Raw genomic sequence first — 13,480 nt, 5'->3', positions numbered from 1 at the left:
GAGGCCTAATCAGATCAGTGTTAGTTCATACTGATCCAAATTTAGGTCCGTAGTGATGAGAAGGAGGTCCAGTTTTGGGTCGAGGGGCATTGCCGTCCCCAGGACTTCACCCAAACAGGTAAACACGCCACCAGAATTTTTCCAAACTCCCACACGACTATGTGGTGTGTACAAGTTCCCCTTCTTGGGTGCCGCAGCGTAGGCCCGGGGGAGAAGCAACAACTCCAATCCTCCAGAGTCTGCACTCGTAAGGTAGGTCCAGTGTAGATAGTTCCTTTGGATTAGTCAGAGTCGAGTTGCAATCACTGCATGACGCATGAAGGCCAGGACCTCCAACTAGTCCTCATCAGCCATGAACTAGTCCTCATCAGTAGTGTCCTGCAGCACATGTTCTATCCCAGGGGTCTCCAAACCGGTCCTGGAGGGCCGGATCCATGCCAGATTTTTGGGATATTCCAATTGAGATACATGTAGTAATTTTACAAATCTGGCATGGATCCGGCCCTCCAGAACCGGTTTGGAGACCCCTGTTCTAGCTGCTTCGCTGCGTGGGGAATTCCGCCACTGTGCATGGACATTCCAATTCCGGGCATGGCTCGGACAGCCCACGGCCGTCGTGTGCACACGCCCACCGTGACTCGAGCACAGAAGAGGTTGGTGTCTCAGCAGGCACATGTATACCAGCCACTCCCTTGAGGGCTGACCGTGCAGCCACCCCACAGCCATCCAACACAGGTGTCACCAGTCAGCCGACCCTGCCAATAAAAAGAGTCTGAGTGCACGTGTTCGAGGCCAGTTTCCATTACTATAATGCTGTGCCTGTGTTGTTATTGTGCCTGCATGTGGGCCTTGGACCCAAGACACTACAGCACCCAAGTCACACTCAATGTAATGCGAAGGTCCCTGAATGAGTCAGATGTGTGATGTACAGAGTTCAATAAATCTGTGTCACCTTGTGGTCTCCCAGGAGCAATTTGGAGAGCAATTTGACCTCCAAGGGATTATACTTCATGAGGTCTTCTAGACCCATGACCCCCAATTCCCAGCGCCTAAGGGTCCTTTTACGCAGTCTAAGAAACACTCTTGTGAAACTTTTTTTTAAGGCAGCACTTATCCATTTAATAGAAATGGGCTGCTTAAAAATAAAATATTTCTCATTTGGGAATGCAAATTCAGCGATGGTGGTCTGCTGGCACTTTTAGGCTTCAATCCATGACTTCACAGGCAATCACAAGAGGTTGCAAATCATCATTAGACAGGTTGTTTTGTGACTCCAGAGAATGTACAATTTGCAAAGCAACCACTGCTACTTTGACTGCATCGCAAATTGAATTCACATTTGCAAGACAGTCAGTTTGCTAATGGGAGCAGTTCATCAGGCCCCAGGTCTATGGAAGTGACTGAGCATACTATAAAGTTGGATACACGTTGAGTAATTAATACATTTATTTGTAGTATTCACAAGTCGGGTACATGCAGGAGAGGGACCTTCCAGTCGCCTCCAATCTCTCACTTGTAAGATTTTCTCATAACAGCTATTACCACAAATGGAATAAAACACAATGCTTACCAAACATAGGGACATACTCCAAGGCTCTTAAGGGCAAAGGTTATTAGTATATGTACTTACATATAAGAAAGATAATACCATGTAGGAACATGAATGCAAAGGAATAAGATAGAATGAAAAAAAGAAAAAATATACATTTCTACAATGTCAATAAATAACAAATCCAACATTATATTTCATAATCTTCCATCAGGCAAGGGCACCTCCTCAGCTTTCCATTGACTTCTGATGTATTCCTTACAATGTTTCTTTTTTCTGCATGATGGACTTGTATGGTATTACCATGTACCTCAAATAATATCTGAGGTCTTGTACTGTGTTTGATTTGATCCTCAAATTTCCACATGGCAGTCTGACAGCAAGACTTCTTCCTAGTACCACTCGTAGTCGTTGAGAGAATTTCGACAATCCTTTTTTCACTCAACAAAGTGTTCGATATGGTACTCAAAGCTGGGCTTTGCACATGTTGTGGCAATATATTCAGGCTTCTGTTTGGGCACGTTGCTGCATTCCATATTAATAAGCAAATTGACGAAGCTTCCTTGGCCCTACTTCCTTACTCATAGCACTTAATGACATTTTTTTTAAGATTCTTGTCATAATTTGTCAAGATCCTGAGCAAAGGGTTGCAGCATGCTTCACAGATAATGACATAGAAATAAGAGTGAAAAAGCAAAAAAGATAAGATAAGAAGAGGAGTTTAAATCTTTAAAATAGGTTGGTATTTTGTTTAGCAGATTTGAGACAGCCAGCTTCAATAAACCAGTACAGATTATGAGAGGTCTTTTAAGAAGAGCTGCTTAGTCTCCCTTAAAAGTGAAGATTGGTGTAGTCTATTGGATGTGAATCGGTGTATCATTCCAGATCATTGGTGCATTTCCAGAAGATAACTATTTCATATTGGAAGATATTCGGAAAAGAAATTTAGAGAGGCCCAATTTGAGCAGAGCTTGGCTTCTTAAAGTTGTTAATGTCAGAAATCTGAAGTGTTTGCGAATGATGCATGCGGTCTTAAATGCAGGTCGATGGTCCAGGGAAGCCAACTCGGGCTTATTACAATGTCAGGCGGACTCATGTCTGCTTGACTCCATTGCAGATTGGGAACCGCCTGACCTTAGGTCACCGTTTCGACCGCAGTATTTGAATACGACCGCCGTCAGAAACATCAATTTTTCAATGGGAGCTTGTGCGGCAGGTGGAAAAGGCCCACAGCACAAGCTTTCATTGAAAAATTGATGTTTTCAAACATCCCTGCACTGTGTGGCAGGCACCTTGATCCAGAGCAGAATGCCAGGCATGAAGGGGGCCCTGCTAGGGACCCCTAATGTTGCTTTCTGACAGCCTTTCTATTTTGAAAAGGGTGACATGGAATGACTGTTGGAAACCGACATCATAATCTCGATGGTGGAGCCGCCATCATTAAGGGATTATGAAGCATCGGACAATCCCTCCACCTGCTGCCTCCAACGGCACGCATTTGTAATGTGTCAGTTGGACCGCTGGAGCAGATGGCGGCCTGACCTCCATCGTAATCAGCCCGATGTGTCGAAAGAACTGGTGTTATCAGGGCCGGACTGAGAACCAAAACTGGCCCTGGCAAAGTGCTCGGCCTGCCCCCCCTACCCCCGGGGGGTTGTGGGTTCCGCTGAGCTCTTTGCCAGGGCCGGTTTTTGGCCGATTTTGTTATAGGGCCAATTTTGCAGCTATGGCCCCCTACCCGTGAGGCGCACCGGGGGATTGCCCGGTGCCCGCTACGGCCAGTCCGGCCCTGGGTGTAATGATCTGGGAGCCTAACATATGTGTATCGTTTTTGATGAGAGGATACTTCTCAAACCAATTACAAAGTAAGTTGTTATGCAACATGAAGTTATCTTTTGGTTCTAAAGTTGTAGTGCTTAGAAGGTTCTCATTAAATTGTAAATAAGTAAGCCACAGGGTCCAAATATTTTCCTACCAGACTACTAGCCAGTGCAGAATAACATAGCTGCCTAGTCTTGATTCCTACTCATGCCGTCGTCGCTCTTCACTTCTTGTCATATCCTCTCAATTTGTCAAATTCTATATCAGCCCGCTTTCTCAATTTGTCATTGTTTGTGTGTCTTCAATTTTCTCCATCTTTCTTCTTGTTCTACCCTTCTCTCTCCTGCTGTTGGAAAAATTCCAACGAGAAAAAATACAAGTCCCAAATTTCCAAAAATGAGTACTCCGGTTCACCACCTGCAGCCATCGGCACACATCAAACTCCTGCAATCGCTTGCAATGCCTACTCAGTTATGCTTTATAGGCTCCTACACTCCAAAAACGTTGTTAACTCAAACAGTCCAGCAGGTGGCGCTGCAGCCTCCACTCGCATTTGAATGGTTTCTTTCTATTCCACTCGTTCTCTCTTCACAGCTCCATGTCCTTGTTCCATGCTATGAGGTGCAACTCGTCTCCTCCCTCTGGACTTTGGATACAGCACTGGACAGAGGAGGACGTGCAGCTTTGAAGGCCCCGGAGGTACAGGTTGGTATCCCAAGCATGAATACTGGTTCCACGCGAATATCATGGACAGCTGCACATTGATCGCGCAAGCGACGAAACTCGAAAAGTTTTTCTAAAAAAAAGTTTTGCTGAACTCCAGGAAAGTTAATTACCCCTGGCTTCTACTGCAGGTTTATGAGTTTGGGTAGAATGTTGTAATTGCATTACTGTAGGTGGTACACAAAGAATGCTTTTCAGTGCATGCACGCAGGTGTAGTATTTCCCTTGCTTTGCTAGTGGTGTGCAATTAATTTCTAGGGGAGGGACTATCTCTGGACTAAGGTTGCCACTTTTCTAAGAACAAAAATATCGGACATTTGTTCACATTTTAAGATTCTACAAAGACCTGATCATGATACCTAAATAGGACTTTATAGAATACAGTCTTTATTCATTGTTAACATGGCTTTTCTGTTTTTGTTTACTTTAAAAGTCACAGATCATTAGGCTGGCTGCAGAACACATTATAATGTGCTTTTTTTCTTATAATTTTTGTTTAAAGTATGTATTGATAAAGGGAATAAATACCTGCTTCAAGTGGTGTTCCTAATTTGTGTACTGGCCAGGTGATTGAAATACTGATCTTTCTGGTAAAAAATTACCCAGTGGCAACTCTACCTGTGACACGATTTGGTCCCAGCATCAGTCAAGTTTATTTATTTATTTTGAAGGTTTTATAGAGCGCGAACAAGATCCTTGCGGATATCAGAGCGCTTTCCAGTATTCAGAATTGCATAATACATAGGGTGAAGTATGACAAATTAAACAGATAATAAAGGAGGGCTGAATTGCGCAAGGGATAATAATACGGGTGCAAAATACAAAACGTGGTGGCGAGAAACATGGGATAGCATTAAAAACAGAGATCAGGAACAGTAGTAGAAAACTTAACGTGAACGTCTCGATTTCTTAAGTTCCATGGCAGGATATCGCTCCTAGGTAGACTGAAAGGGCCTCCCAATGTGGGAAGAATTATTCTTCAGATATGCTTAGCGTCTAGTCAAGTAAATTTTGCCATGAGGATCGCTTTTACTTCCTTTTTGAAGGAGACGGTGGAAGAGTTCAATCTGGTTTCTGGGGAAGAGAGTTCCAAATCCTAGGTGCCATTCGTGAAAAGGTTTGTTTATATCTTTTCTTTTTGTTGAATCTTTGAGGTTTTAGAAGTTGGTTGTCGGCCCCCCTAGAGGACCTAGACCCACCGGAGATTGTCAATTTCTGAGCAAGGTAAATGGGAGCCTTGTGGTGTAAGGCCTTGTGTGTCATGCACACTATTTTTAGATGAATTCTGGCTTCAAGTGGGAGCCAATTCAAGGATTTTAGATCAGGGGAGATGTAGGAGCTTCTTTTCGAGCCCTGGATGAGTCTTGCTGCTGTGTTTATTGAGGCTCTCAGGGGAGCTGTGATGACTTTGGGGAGGCCGCAAAGAGAGACACTTCCATAATCCACTAGGGGGATAACTAGCGCTTGTACAGCTATCTTGAAGTCATTGGCTGGCAGGAAGGGCTTTAGCTTCCTCAAAGTGTTGATCTGGAAGTTTGCTCCCTTTGTGGCGTTGCTAATGTGTTTCTGCATAGTGAGATTGCTGTCCAGGGTTCTACCCAAGGATTTTGCAGAGTCAACGATAGTAGGTTGAACGTTATATGCAGTGATATGTTGGATTAGGTCTTGCATAGAAGGGGTACTAGCAGGTGAAGCGCTAAGGAGGAATTCGGTCTTTAAAGCATTCAATTTGAGGTGATTTTGTGCCAACCAGTTTTGGGTGTTCTTGAGTGTGGTATTAAGCCGTTTAATGTCTTCTAAGATATTGATCTTAAGATAAAGTTGTGTATCGTCAGTGTACATATGATATTGCACGTTAGACGCCTGTAGCATTACAGTGAGTGGCTCCATAAATAGGTTAAAAAGTGTTGGTGATAGTGTACATCCTTGTGGGACGCCCAGCCTTACTAGGCCTGGCTTGGAAAGGTTGTTGTTGATCTTGAATTGTTAGAAAAGATGTAGAAAAGAGGAAAACCAGTTTAATACTACTCCAGACAGACCCATCCTATGGTTGAGAAGATCAATCAAATTCTCTTGTTTGACCGTATCGAAAGCTGAGGATAGGTCTAGAAGAATGAGAAGGCAATATCCGTTCTGGTCAAGGATTTGTAGCGCATCATCGATGATGTGTATCATGGCTGATTCCGTGCTGTGACCTGCTCTGAAACCTGATTGGTGAATGTTAAGAAGATCAAAGTGGGCAATATGCTTAGTCAATTGTTGGTGTACACATTTTTCAAGTAATTTGGCTAAGGTAGGGAGATTGGAAATAGGATGGTAGTTGTTAAGATCAGTGGGGTCTGCAGTGGGTTTCTTTAGGATGGGTGAAACCTGTCTGACTTTGAGGGCGTTTGGGATGCATCCTTGATGCAGTGAAGTATTAATGATTTTGGTCAATAACAGAAGAAGCCACGGTGTTAGGTCTTTGACAGCGTTAGCGGGAAGTGGATTGATGAGGTATTTGGAAGGTTTCAGGGCATTGAGAATCTTTCCTATGGCCTCTTCAGTGTAGGTGTGAAAGGAGGACCATGTTGCTTCGTTTTTCAGATCATACTTTGAGGGGATTTCGAGTGGAAAAGCAGGTATAGAAGGGTAGTTATGCATAGGTGGTAGCGAGTACAGTAAACGATCATTTAGGAAATCAGTCCCGATACTGACCGTCTTCTGAGTAAAGAAGGCAGAGAATTGTTCACAATTGGGTTGTGGGTGGTCTGAATTATGTAGCCGTAGGGGTGCATCCTTAGATTGAGATTTGATTATTTCAAAAAGCTTTTTAGGGTGATTTTTAGCTTGGTCTAGTTGTTAGCTAAAGAAGCCGGCTTTGGTGCGTTTGATCTTTTTGTAATAAGCATTTCTTTTTTTCCTTAGTAATGTAAGGTGATTAGAAGAGGGGACTGATCTCCAGTTACGTTCAAGGGCTCTGAGAGATCATCTGCCTTCGTTGAGTAGGCCATTATACCACAGTTTCGAGTCTTTAGTAGAAATTCTCTTAAGTTGAAGGGGGGCAACCTCATTAATAATAGAGGTCATAGAATTGAGGTAGTGGTCGGTGAGGTCATTGACGTCTGAGATGCCAGCAGGTGGAAATAGCAGGTTGCAGGTTGCTAAGGGTAATGAGTTTGGGTTGAGGCGTTTCAGGTCTATTTTCCATACCTTTGGTTTTGTGACTTGAACTGAGTTAAATGTTACTGTTTCTTTGATGAAGAAGGTGATAATATGATGGTCGGACCAGTCACAGGGTTGTATCGATTTCAGCTGAATGGCATTACTTTTGGAGATAATTAGATCCAAGGTTGATCCTTTCTTGTGTGTAGGGCTATTGCAGGTTTGGGTAAGGGCAAGGTCATCTAGGAAGTTTTTGAGGCAGTTGACCACTGAGTCTTTGTTGTCATTCCAGTAGAGATTGAAATCTCCAAGGTATATTTGGGTGTTTTGCTGTCCGTTGTTGGTTGAGATCAGATCCATGAGCTGTTCGGAGAATATAAGGCTGTCGCCTGGTGGATGGTAGATGATATGAAGTGAACATGCTGTTTTGCCATTGCTACTGTCGTTTAGGCAGAAATATTCGCAGGTGAGGAAGACTGGGGAAATGGCTCTAGTAATAGTGATGCTACACCTATGTATACATGCTATACCTCCCCCTATCTACCGAGTCTGTCTAATCTGATAATGTCGTAGTTCGGGGGGACTACAATGTCCATCAGTGGGGTGGAGGATTCTGTTAACTACGTTTCGGTTAATATTAGCAGGTCTAGTTCCTTTGAAATGATGAGGTCGGCTATGTCTGCAGCATGTCTAGCGGCAGATCTGCAATTTCGGAGAGTGCATTTAAGCTGGGGAGTGATGAGGGAGAGGGAAGGCTCTGGGGTGAGGAGGACGCTTTTAAGATTGTTGTCGATGACCCCTCTGTTGTTGTGTCTGGGGGCTCTGAGTGGGTTGGGGGGAATAGTAGAAATGGTTGACTGAGTGGAGGTAATGCATTTAATGCAAGAAGGTTCGTATGAGTGAAGGAGAGATAGTAGATCACTTTCAGAAAATGGGTTCATGCTTCGCTTAGGGCGGGAGAGTGTATTGTGGAGGGGGACTGAGTTCCAAATGGGAGGCGCGAATATAGGGGTGCTCGTTGTGTGTTGTGATCGTTCGCTTAGGTTAAAGGCTCTTGAGGAGATATTGCGCCAATTAATTAGCAGATTAGGGTACTGCATTTTGTGACATGGACAGAAATATGATATTTTTAAAAAAGCACATTATAAAATTTGGAATTGCAGAAGAACACAGAAACTATACTGTGAATGAATTAAAAGGAAGTTTCGGTTTGGATTTTCGCTACATAATAGCGCGATATCAATAATACAAACAAGGTTGCATTATATTGTTTTAAAACTCTTTATAATCAAGATTTTTAGGCATGGCTTGACAGCACAGCTGTTTATGTAACCTGTTGTTTCAATTCTTTAAAATATATATAGAGTGGACTATGGTTCCACCCAGTGCAGTATCTTTTTATCAGTATATTTTTCTTACTTTCTACTTTTGGCTGTTTGGTGTATAATTTCTCCTCCTAGGAAGTGCTTTCATTGGAATGCATAAGGGAATTATTTTACACCTGTGAATTTCACAGAAGAATATCCAGTGCTGGTCCAGTAGGGTTGTTATCAAATCCAGATATTCTGGGATAATCACTCATATTGTAAATGGTTTCCATTTTGTTTGTACATTATTTTATCTAATGTGAATATACTGAACATCTGGCATGGATTATGCCCTCTGGGCACATTAAAGCCATACTTGTTGGCTTTGCCAATGCTTGTTACATGAAGATCCACCCAACGACTCCTGGGGTAAGGTTGGCAATGTAGGGAAAAGAAAAAGGGGAAGTTGAACTCTGTTATAAACAGGGTGAACACTGAAGCGAATGTCACTCACTACAACGTATACCACTTTGTCGAATTGTAGGACTAACTGGATCAAATTAGTCATCAAATACCAAACTATTGTAGCAATTAATGCTTCATTTATTTAGAATGCTTACATAGCACAGCACTGTGGAAAGCCCATACCTCGGCAGCAGAAATTACAGTTGACCATTAGAGTTGGTTTGAACTGAGTCCAGAGGCAACACTTGGGTTGCTTTGACATTGGGCAGTATATGTCAGCAGAACATATAGGAGACATTCTAGTAATTAAATATCATGGCAAGGGGAACTAACTGAAGTTATCCAGAACTAAAGTGCAACTCCATAGGAGCTCAGTAAATGTCCAAAGGTGAACACCCTAGATTCCTGATGAGCAAACTGGCCAAAGCCTGTGGTTCAGCTTTTCAGAGTAGAGGGGCTGCTCACAATTATGTTTGATTGGTGGGGGTATAGAGGAAGTGAGGAGAGGTGATAAGTTATGTAGAGAGCACCCCTAAGAGAGAGGGCACCATGTTGTTATGGGAGGTTGACTGGAAGCTTCAAGGGATGCTGAGCACTATTATAAATATTTGAGAGGGGTGGAAGGTGAGTATGTGGCTGGAGGAGGCCTGAACTGCCTTGAATTTGCATTACGTATTGAGCGATGAACTGGAGGAGTTGCTAAGAACATAAATTGGAACTGGTCACTTGTTTCACCTTGAGTTCCTTTCTCAGTTTTGGAAGGGAAGGGATTTGGAAGGATTTGCTTGATCTTGACTCCCGTGTTAGCCATAAAAACTTGCTTGGAGGGTACTTTCTGTAGTTGTTTGAGCCAGAACACTTAAATTGTGCACACACTAGTGTTTTGCTTTCAGGAGGAGGACTCTTGTCTGACAAAAATATGTTCTCATTTTTAACCGAGCGGTGGCCCCGTGCTCGTGACGGAACCGCTCCGTCACAGCCAGCGGGTGAGCTGTGCTTGTGACGGAACGGTTCCGTCACGGCCCGCCCGTTCTTCAGAACGTCAGCGCAGGCGCGGAATTCGCGCCGCGCAGGTGCCGCGAGCGGGCCGTGATGGAACCGTTCCGTCACCAGCACAGCCCACCCGAGGCTCGTGACGGAACGGTTCCGTCACGAGCATGGGAGGGGTCAAGATAAAATAAAATATTTAATTAGCCATCCTTTATTACATTTAATAGGAGCCTTCACATAAAACACATGGAATGCAAATTTGCCACCTAGATCCATTGTTATGGTTTTGAGGAACACTGTACACCACTGTCAATGCACTCAATCCTTTGCTATTGTAGCCATCAACCAAGGATTGGAAGAAAGGTGATTAGGGCACTTGGAGATGATGTGGTTTGATCTCAGTCATACATTGGTTTCAAAACCTGGCCGATGAATATACTGACTTGTGCAGAATCTTCTTAAGTGTTGGCATTGTTTTTCCTATATATTCTCTCAGGTAAGATCACAACGTTTTCACATGGCTAAGATCAAGAGGTTGCTTGTTCCTTTGAGAGCAGGCTAGCACTTTCTCTGTTTCCCTTTATATTCATCCAGCCATTACCTTATTTACCCGTCCAACCCCGGAGCCGAGTAGTTGGTAGTGCTGAAGTGATGGCTTAGCAGCAGACAGTCCATTCACCTAAATCTAGTGCCTCTCAAAAGTACCTAATAGACCACTACCCCACATGCAAATGTTGTATTTTTCTTAAGTTTTACATCCTCAGTTTGCATGCTATCTCAAAATTGTATTTCCAGTATATTCCTAAAACCCTGCTTCAAAATCGTCTTTGACTTAAAACCTCTGATTGTTTGAATGACCCTCTCCTTACTTTCATCTTTTGCATGCCTCCTTTTTTTGTGAGTACACTCTACTGTAAATCACATACCTCTGTGCCTTAATCTCCACCATTGTATTAAAAAAAATGCCAACACCTTTTCTTGGATCACAAGTTCATACTTTACTAATGTTTGGACAGAGTCCTTAAAACATACATTCTTTATAATCAATAGCATTTTATATATAATTACTCTATATAAATACCAGTTCATCATACTTCAGCTAAAGTCACAACCTCTCCTTGTTTGTAATCCCAACCTAAGAATACCAAATCTCCTCTAACCTACCCACCTTTCCCACCAGTCATTTGCATAAATTCACATTCCCCTCCTGGTGATAATACCTAGCTCCTGTTAATTTAATCTACCACAGGCAAACTAGAATAAGTGCATAGAATGATTTGGTTTTCTAAGAGCACAAGACAGATCCCAATAACCAATACCACTTGGTTAACCCCTAGTCTTGGGCTCTGGAGCAGCGTGCAATTCAGCGTAAAGCATTTCTGAGCCTCGTTAGGGGTAGTAAGAGCTATATAAATGGAATTACAGTATAGTTGTTTTTCACATTTAATTCTTTATCTCATATGCGTATGACATACAGAAACCAATCCATTTTGCTACTTTCTTTTGCAGCCATGGCAAAGCAATAGGTCTGGCTTTAATGGGCTAAACATGTGCGAGCAGCACAGGCGGACAGTATGTGTGCAAGCCTGTGTCTGCGTGCATTAGCTTATTAAAGCCAAACCTATTGGCTTTCCAATGCTTGTTTCCTAAAGCACAAACTAGGAACTCAATCAATTCACTGATTCCCAAATTAGTGAGTTAAGGAAAATGAGTCCTGAGAAAAAGTGCTTCACTATGCATTGCACACTTTGGTCCCCTAGGAAAGTAGGCAATTGAGCTTGTATTTCTTGCTCAGGCCGACTGAAATTTGGCAGCTGGACAGTTTTCACCTGACATTGTCAAAAACATTTTCTAGAAGCAGCATCAACAAACCAATCGCTATAAAGAAGGATGAAAGGGAATTAATATTTCCAAAGAGATTACCCGCACAATTACCCCAGTGCCTTAAAGTTGTAGGGACCATGAAGCATTATAAAAGGTGAGGCTGCATGTTTTCCCTACTGACCAGAGTGCTGCAGGGTGAGTCTGCAGGCGAGAGCTGAGGCTTCTTAAGTCTCCTAGGCACACCAGGGTAGCTTAATAGAGCAGCAAAGATGAGCATCCCAAGATTGAGACTAGATACAACAGAACATAGCCATTGCAATCACAAAAACTTGAATTTCTGAACTTGATAATTCTGTGAAAATAACTACCGCTTTAATAAACATCATAAACGTATGGAGGGGTAAAAATTAAAACTCACCAAGAAAGCTGATGATTTTAGAATTGATCTTATATATGAACAGACCAACATAGTTGTATTGCATTCTAGAGGCGGTGTGATCGATGGTGCAGGCCCTCTTCTACAGTGTGTCTTCCGGTACAGTTCGGGAGTTTCCAATAGGGGACATTAGGCCTGTTTTTATCCTTGGAGATGTCCATACAGTTGATCACTCCAGAGCAGTCCATGGTGCTGAAATAATTTTACATGGGAGCCTATGCTTCCTCTGGGTCATTGAGGAGGGAATTCATTTGATACCTTTGGGAAGTGCTTCAGCGTGTCACCCCGCTGATCTTACCATCAAACATTTGACATATCATGCACAGCTGTAAAGTTTTCTGAATTGTTAGGAGAACTAATTGACACATTTGATGTCATCACAAGTAGTGATGTCACTAACCTTTAACATTAATGGCTACTTGCAAAGGACCATCAGGTAAATTACAAAATAATTAAATAAAAAAATAAATTGTGTTCATTTATTAACAGCCGTAGGAGTTCTGAGTAAATTTGAAAAATATATTGTTCACCAGAAGCGGAGAAGAGCTTAGATATATCTAAAGTGGAAACTTCCATCTGCTGAATAGTGTGCAGGAGTGATCCCCTTGTGCTGGGATATGCTTGTTTATTATTTTATAGTGCAGGTTACCTTGTCATTAACGGCAGAATAGCAGGTGACACCCCGCCAAACTGGTCATGGACAAACGGCACAAAGTATTCCTACTTGGATTATACCATCTGCAATGCCGCCCTGCTCCATTGTTTAACCAACTTCCGAAGTAACCCAAGAACTGAAAGTGACCACAGGCCCCAGGTTATTTCCTTTAACACAAACCCGATGAAACACAAAACAGCCCCATCAGTATGCCAGGGAATACACACGGAAAACCTAAAGCGCCTTAAGTGGTCTGAAGAAATTAGCTCGAATATCCTCCAAGCAAGTGAGGACATCATAAGAATAGGAATCGAGCAAGAGGCAGTTCCGACTGTAACCTGGACAATGCTCAGTTCCCACCTGACTGATCTTTTTCCAGCACAGCATCATGTCGAAAGGGTAACACAGATGCGTCAGTTTACAATCTCACAGCAGACCAAGTCACTTAAGAAAGCCAGAAACGCAGACCTGCGTGCACTGGCTAAATCCCCGGGGAATAGTGAATGTACAACTCACTATCAAACCACTCAAAAATCCTTTAAGCTGGCGATCAAAAAAGACAAAAG

The 13,480-nt window shown here is 42.8% G+C and overlaps 1 protein-coding gene across 1 annotated transcript in view; it reads left to right on the top strand.

Annotated features, from left to right (window-relative positions):
• The first annotated feature begins 3,955 nt into the window (after nt 1-3,955).
• The window catches only part of ABHD14B (abhydrolase domain containing 14B), a 77,255-nt gene continuing 67,730 nt past the window's right edge, over nt 3,956-13,480 (top strand). The window contains exon 1 of the mRNA XM_086938728.1: nt 3,956-4,075. The gene's annotated coding sequence lies outside the window, so the exon portion shown is untranslated. The remainder of the gene's footprint in view (nt 4,076-13,480) is intronic.

The sequence above is a fragment of the Lissotriton vulgaris genome, chromosome 9 (genome assembly GCF_964263255.1).
Source record: "Lissotriton vulgaris chromosome 9, aLisVul1.2, whole genome shotgun sequence".
Taxonomy (NCBI): domain Eukaryota; kingdom Metazoa; phylum Chordata; class Amphibia; order Caudata; family Salamandridae; genus Lissotriton; species Lissotriton vulgaris.
The sequence above is the reverse complement of the archived record's forward strand: the minus strand, read 5'-3'. Positions and strand labels throughout refer to the sequence as shown.